The 8,141-nt window shown below is 44.0% G+C and overlaps 1 protein-coding gene across 5 annotated transcripts in view; it reads right to left on the bottom strand.

The window, feature by feature from the left end:
* USF3 (upstream transcription factor family member 3) overlaps positions 1-6,340 on the bottom strand; it is a 79,516-nt gene extending 73,176 nt beyond the window's left edge. For all 5 annotated transcript variants that reach the window (XR_004670662.3, XM_063602511.1, XM_034957102.3 and 2 more), the window contains exon 1: positions 5,854-6,340. The gene's annotated coding sequence lies outside the window, so the exon portion shown is untranslated. The remainder of the gene's footprint in view (positions 1-5,853) is intronic.
* Between the last annotated feature and the right edge of the window lie 1,801 nt (positions 6,341-8,141).

Here is an 8,141-nt window from a genome sequence, read left to right on the forward strand (position 1 = left end):
AAAAGCAGGTTTTCTAGCTAATTATGCCATCTACCCTTCCCTCCTCTTCAATTCAGACAGGTTTATCCCTGTGCGCCTTATCAGCTACTTCACTTTGTGCTAAATTCATGCTATTTTCCCACTGAAATGACCTTTCCACTTTGCTCTGTTTATCCAAATCCTACCAACCCTTTAAAGTCCGGGGCAAGTCTATCCTCCTATATAAAATCTTCCCTAATATTTCTAGCAAAACTAAACCCTCTACCTATACTCTGGACTCTATCACTCTCGCTACTTAGTAAACTTCTTACATAATGTCCCTTTTCTCTCATATATTATTAATCCCTCCTTCTCTCTTAGTGCCTTTCCATTAAAAATATCCTTATTCAGGGCCAGGCACGGTGGCTCACACCTGTAATCCCAGCACTTTGAGAGGCCAAGGGAGGTGGATCACTTGAGCTCAGGAGTTTGAGACCAGCCTGGGAAACAAGGCAAAACCCCATCTCTACCAAAAATACAAAAAATTAGCCAGGTGTGGTGCTGCAAACCTGTAATCCCAGCTAATCAGCAGCCTGAGGTAGGAGGATGGCTTGAGCCCAGGAGGCAAACGTTCCAGTGAGCCAAGATCGCACCACTGCACTCCAGCCTGGGAGACAGAGTGAGATCCCATCTCAACAAAAATAAAAATAAAAATAAATCCTTATTCAACTTTTTCCATGTAAAAACCTAAAATGATTTTTCTCCTGATCTTGCAGCTCCCTACAGGTGTCCCCATTCTTCCTCCCAACCACCAGCCTTCTTGAACAAGTTGTTTACACTTACTACCCCCTCTTCCTCACTTCCTATTCACACTTCAACCAGCTGTTACCTGACTTTTATTCCTAAAACTGCTTAAACCAAGCTCAACAAAAGACTTCCACACTGCCAAATCCGATGAACTTTGTAATAAATCTGTTGTTTTGGCCTTCTGACAATAATATTCTGCCTTTCCTTCGGAGATCTTCTCTGTCCCATTCCTGAAATCTGATAGGACCATCAAACACGGGCTCACCTCTGGGGTGGGCATGGGGCTAACTAATAAGACTCCCTGCACAAGGAGAATATCTTGCTGAGGCTGAGTTAGCCCCATGGATCCTTGTGATCCTGGGAGCTTCTGTTTTCCTGGCCTTCCCAAGGCTTCATTATTCTATCTCCCTTTCTTTCTGTGAGTTTATCCAGTATCCATTTGCTGCTTAGCCAAATTCAATCTCTATTGTTTATAACCAAAGAGAAATTGGTCCCTCAAATGACACAGAGGTAGACAGTGGTGACACCACAATTTCTTCTCCTTATCTCCTTCTCTTTGGTTTCTGCTGTTTAAGGAATTCCTGAGAACTCTTCATTATCCTCTTTAAAGATTTCTCTGACCCCTAGAGCAGCGGTCCCAGCCTTTTTGGCACCAGGGACTGGTTTCGTGGAAGACAATTTTTCCATGGACAGGGAGTGGAGCAGATGGTTTCAGGATGAAACTGTTCCATCTATCTCAGGCATTAGATGATCATAAGGAACATGCAACCTAGATCCCTTGCATGTGTGGTTCAGAATAGGGCTCGCACTCCTATGATAATCTAATGCTGCCGCTGATCTGACAGGAGGGTAGCTCATCTCCTGCTGTGCGGCCTGGTTCCTAACAGGCCACTTGGGGACCCCCCTGCCTTAGAGGTTAGACTAAATACCCTTCTTCATACTCCCAAACATCCTAATACTCCACAATGTCTTAACATGAAGTACAATCTATATACTTACTAGTTTTCACCACCAGACTATAATAAATGGTAGAAACTTATTACTCCATTACTGAGTGCTAATTATTGAGAATACAAATATGAAAAAAATTCATATTATTCATATTACTGAGAATACAAACATGAAAAAAAATTTCATGTTTGTATCCTCAACAATTAGCACTCAGTAACTGAGTAATAAATGTCTGCTGAAAGAATATCTGGTCTTTCCTTTTTTTTGTATTAATCATTATATCATAGATTTTACATACTTATGTTTAATTTAGAATCTAATGAATACTCCATTGAGTTCCTTAAACAATCCTAATAAGTCTAAAAAGTTCTTATGAGCTGAGTCCACCATTTACTATTTCTGTATTCTCTTCAGTACCTAACAGTGTTGGGCACATGGTAAATACTCAATAAATACTTGGTGAACTGAATTAAAAACACAGTATTAGCACACTAATAGAAACAACTTATCATGTCCTACTGATCTAATTAAAAGATCTGGCCTTCTGAAGTAGTGCAATTGTCCCCATATGGAAATTTTAATGAGAAAAAGAAAAATTATCCAATTGGACAGTTAACCACGTTTCTCTTAGCAAGAGTTCCACAAATATTTTATGAATAATAAGTGTATACCTTTACAGCACAGAGTAAAAGACTCAGGACACATATATGCCTGTGCATACTGGAAGGAAGATTACATATTTAAGGGGTCTGTCACAACTACAATCACTTAGATTCTACTAACCTTTAACAAATCTATAATAGGAGTATAGGACATAAAAATATTTAATAGCAAAATCAATTAATGCCAAATCAACTTACGTTCAAGATGTATATGGCTATCTTTTTATAATATATAACATGGCAGTCATTTACTCATTTAAGAACATTTATTAACTGCCTAGTAATCACAAATGCAATGTTAGGTCCCAAAAATACAAAGATAAAAAGAACACAGTTCCTATGTTAGTGGAGTTCTATTTCTGCCATGTTGCAATGGTATTCAAGAATATGTGAATGGTACCCCCTGGAGTTGCTCAACATGGAGGCCCTGGTTAGTAGTATGGTGGGGAAGGCATATAAACACATACTTATGGCAGTGTGCTAAGTGCTAGCACAGAAACAAGTACAACTGTTACGGGGCCACGGAAGATAAATAATCTACTAACGAAATTAAGAGAAGATATGAAAAAAACGGATGTCTATACAGGAATTCAATGCTAGTTAAGGTAAGATGAAGCTACTAACATACCTAAGATGAAATCAAACCTAAAACTATGGTTGCAGGAAGAGTCAGAAGGGTTCCAAACCAAACCAATCCAACTTAAAGAAAACCACTGTGAAAGAGATGAAAAATAAAATATTCCTTATCATAACATTTGAGAACAATGAAACACATACACATAGAACTTAAACTGCCACATACTGTAAGCCTAAAGAGAATCTTTTAACCATGTAGCACAGAAGTTCAAAGGGGGTCGATCACTAAGAACTAGAGTAAGCTATCCAGAAAACTTCCATAAAAGTGTAATTAGAACTATTATTGGCGGTAGGGAGGAATAGAGGAAAGGTGTCCATATCCTGAGAAAGGTCAACGTCAACGTCTGTAGCAAAAGCAGTGGGGGGAAAGTTGGACACATGAGTGAGGCCTGATTTAGAAAAGCCCAGAACACAAGCTTAGCTTTTGGACGTAGTCTCATGGGAGTTCTCAGCCAGGGCTACTGAACGGAATCACCTGGAGAGCTTTAAAAAATATGCCCATGGCAGAGCTTTACTCCAGATCAAAAATAAGAGAGTTTCTGGGGGAAGTGGCCTGGGCATTAAAACTTAAAGACACACAAGGTGATGCTCATGTACAGTCTGGATTGAGAACTACTGGACTAGAGAACAGAGAGGTAAAGCATGACAGATATGATTAAGGCTCAAGCTTGATTTAAGACCCTGTTTATAAGCAACAAATTTGAGCTGATTACCTGTTGAAGCTTATCTTCTAACCTGAGTTAAAAATTCTCAGTTTTCTTAGTGTTTCTTTTCCCTTGTTGACAAGGCTAAGCTCTGAAAATAGGAAAAGTACCCATCAATTTCTCATACATGACTGGTTCATTGAGTGTAAGTAAGGTCTACAACCTTAGAATTTTACTTCCACAATGTTCCATAGACGACTAACCTAGAAGATAAGTACTTCAATTCTAAGCTGCTCTTACATCCCTGCAATGCACTCCTTTTATATCAGCCAATGTTCTAGGCTGCATCCAGATTTTGCAAAACTCCTAAATACAGGGAGATCCCAATACCTATGTACACCTAAGTCTTTTAGCTTAGACCAGGAGTGTCCAATCTTTTGACCTCCCTGGGGCACACAGGAAGAAGAAATGTCTTGGGCCACCCATCAAATACACTAACACTAACGATAGCTGATGAGCTTAAATAAATAAGTAAATAAATATCACACACAAAAATCTCATAATGTTTTAAAAAGTTTACAAATTTGAGGCCGGGCGCAGCGGCTCATGCCTGTAATCCCAGCACTTTCGGAAACAGAGGCAGGCGGATCACCTGAGGTCAGGAGTGCAAGACCAGCCTGGCCAACATGGAGAAACCCTGTCTCTACTTAAAGAAATAAAAATTAGCTGGGCTGGTGGCATGCACCTGTAATCCCAGCTACTCAGGAGGCTGATGCAGGAAAATTGCTTGAACCCAGGAGGCGGAGGTTGCAGTGAACTGAGATAACACCACTGCATTCCAGCCTGGGCGACAGAGTGAGATTCTGTCTCAAAAAAAATAAAACAAAGTTTACGAATTTGTTTTCTTGTCTTGGGCCGCATTAAAAGCCGTCCTTGGAAGGGGGTTGGAAAAGCTTGGCTTAGGCTAAAGCAAAACTGCTTTAGGATTAAGCATTCATTCTTGCATGGATACATTACACTACTTCTGCTTTCAGAAGTGCAATTACAATGTATTTTACTTCTTTTGTAACAAATACTTTGAGTACTTAAAGAGAAACAACACATGTATCCCAAACAGCAACTCTGTACTATGTTAAACAAGAGTCCTATGGGAGAGAAAAAAGTCATCAAGGTGAATGGAGAGTAGGACAGCCTGTTGATCCTTCAAAAGGTAGGTTTCCCTGTTTGGTTTTCTTTACAAAAGAGCAAACCTGGGAATATGTTTCAGGATCCATGTAACTCACCGTAAGATTTATTCAAGAAATCTGTACGTTGTTTATAGGTAAGGAAATGTCTTCTTTGCCTACACAGTTGGCCACGACTGTCTTGTTTTGTGTGGTGTTAGGTTACTGTATCTACTTGATGGTAAAAATGTTACGAGAACGGAAGTTGAAATTCTGCACTTTGGTTTATGCAGTCTCTTATTTCCAGATAAAGTTAATAAACGCGAAGGACCATATCCCAATGTAACGAGGAGGGTTGGGAGGACAAGCTTCAAGAACGAGTGGGGTGAATTCAACTATCAAAATTGTAAACACGAACAAGAGTCCAGGAATCTTATATTTCATCCGGATACATGAAAGTAGATTTGAAGAGTTGGTCATTCACTTGCACTGCTTCTACTCAGAAAGCAAAAGAATGGCTTCTAAAAAGAAAACACAAGCCTAACACTTCGACAGAGGGGTGAGAGGGAAAAAGCAAGCCACATGAGTCTGACGAACGGGTACGAAAGAAATTCAGAGGGCAAGGAAAGAAGGGGAATGAAGAAGACAGGAAAAGGTGAAGGAGGCGGGCAAAGGCCATCTGGTGTGAACCTGGCTGCCTAGCTCTTTATGCACCCAGGGCAGCGTGAGGCCCCTCTCGCCCCGCGCGCATCTAGGAGCTGGGACGCAGTGCGGGCCCCCCACGGGCCTGGCAGCCGGGGACGCAGGGCGGGCGGGAGATGAGGGGTGCGCACGCCGCGGGCGCTGGCACCCCACCAGGTGCCGCACGCAAGGGTCCACAGGAAGGAGGCGCACTTAGCGCAGCCCTGGCCTCCGGGAGTAGGAAAGGGGTGGGTGGAGCTGAGCCCGGGGCCGCCCCCCGGAGCCGCCCCCGCAGCCCTGGCCCCCGCCCCCCGCCCCGGCTGTCAGCGGCCCCCTCCCGCAGTCACTTACCCGCCGGCTGCGCGGTCTCGGCCGCGGTGGCGGCGGCGACGGCGGCGACCCCCGCCTGGGTCATGATCCCAGGAGGGGAAGGCAGGAGTGTCTGACCGTCTGGGCGAATCTCTCCGTCCGCGGCCACCGCCTGCTCCTCCGGGGCTGGGGGAGCGCGGGCCCAGGCCCTCCTCTCCCCCCGCCCCCGCTGCCTCTTTTTGCGGCCACCGCAGCCGCTGCGAGCCCGAGCCCTCAAGGCCGGAGACCCGGCGGCAGCGCGGCCTCAACTTTCCCAGCCCCCCTCCCCCCGCCCCTCCCCGCCCCTCCCGCGGCCGCAGCTCAGCAAGCGAACAGCCTACCCTGGGCGCGCCGCGTTCCCGCCTCTTCACTCAACTCGCCAATCAGGCTGCGGGAACGCTGCCGTGGTAGCCAATAAGAAGACAGAATGCCGTTGCACTACGCTAGAGGGCGGGAGGAGGCGGAGAGGAAACCAAGGAGTGAACGGGGATCGGGCGGCCCAATGAGGAGGGCCGGGGGGCGGAGGTGTGCAAGTTGGGTTGAAGAAACAGGAAATATTCTTAAAGGTAGAGTGACGGACAGGAAGGAAAGCCAGTAGGTGAATGGGAAAGAGGTGGGCCTGGTTCCTTAAAGGGGACGCCTTGAGAACCTAGAAAAGAAGGTGTTTTAAGAAACTTCTTTGTATCTTGTTCCGTGGTCTCTTTTCTTCGTCTTTCGGTAGGAGTTTGGAAGTGGAAAAATTGAAAAGGAAGAGGGCACGGAAGTCTTTCGGAATAGTTAGCCCCTCTTAACGTGGAGGGCAGGAAGGTGAGAAGATACGTCTTAGTAAATGTGGAGAAGAAAGAATCAGACGTTTCCGACTTCTCGATAACTGGAAGATTGTTGCTGACTTGACGCTGCTCGCATTCGTAGGCTGTGGTCTCTTGTCATCCTTTATTTGCAACAACACACAGATTTCTGTGAATTGGAGATGGCCATGTTCAGAAATGCCCTGGGGGCCTCCCAGCTGGGACAAGGGAGTTTGGCATTGGGGGATGGGGTTTGAGATCTCAAGCCTGGGTTACTAAATACCTGGATCTAGGAGAGGTAGGGCCAGGGGTCACGAAATGGAGACCTGAGTGCCCCTTAACTCCAGGATCGGTGTGGAGCCCTTGGAACCGTGATCACAACTCCCTTTTCCTAGTTTCGCTTCATATTTTATAACCTCCTGGTGAAACAGGTGTCCTCCACCCAGTTGTGGTTACAGATTTCCAAGCCCTTCCACAACCAGATTTGGAAATATCCCAGATCTTAGATGTCCATGGGCTAACTTCCAGAAGGTGCACACAGGGCATGGCATAATGGGAATTACTTGAGCCTGTATACAGAAGCAGCAGACATCGCATTGAGCAAAAGGGTAAAGGTTAACAGTAACGGAGTCTTATGTTTGTACAGCAGATTGAAAAGCTATGATGAAACGGAAGGCCTGTAATGTTGCTTATAAACTGTGGCACTAATAAACAGGCTAGAAATTTTCTAACTCATCCATCTAGGCACACGAAGTTCTAATTAGCCTTTGAACAGACTTGGCACATCCAAATCAAAGCTGCAGATAAGAAAGATTCTACGAGTCAGAGCCATAATAGCAATGCTAATAACATCACCATAAAATTGTATAGTATTGGTATGCTCAGCAATAGGAAACAATTTCCAGTGTGTTCAGAATACAAGGTATTTCTCGTTAACAAATATCATATCTAGGGTGTGCATGATTTCCTAAACAACTGCAATGCATCAATTCTAAAGTAAAAACAAATAGTTTTGATGATTCATGAAACAGAATTTAACCATTCCTTTAGATCACCTTTAAAAAATACACATTAATATATTTCTGGCACGATATAGACGTAGAAAAGAAGAACAATTTCCGTTTGATAAAGATCAGAATATTAGCTTTTTATATTAATCCTTATTACCTAAGTGTAGCCTAAATCCCAAACAGGGATTTTTCTCTTTTCTTTTCTTTTTCTTTTCCTTTTCTTCCCTTTCCCTTTCCCTTTCCTTTCCTTTCCTTTGTTTTCCTTTCCTTTCCTTTGTTTTCTTTCTTTTCTTTTTTCCTGCGACAGGGTCTCCCTCTGTTGCCAAGGCTGAAGGTCAGTGGCACTGTAACAGCTCACTGCAGCCTCCACCTCCCAAACTCAAGCGATCCTCTCACCTCAGCCTCCCAAGTAGCTGGAACCACATGCCCGGCAATTATTTTTTTCTTTTGGATAGAGACATTATGTTGCCCAGGTTGATCTTCAACTCCTGGG

The sequence above is a fragment of the Pan paniscus genome, chromosome 2 (genome assembly GCF_029289425.2).
Source record: "Pan paniscus chromosome 2, NHGRI_mPanPan1-v2.0_pri, whole genome shotgun sequence".
NCBI classification, from domain to species: Eukaryota; Metazoa; Chordata; class Mammalia; order Primates; family Hominidae; genus Pan; species Pan paniscus.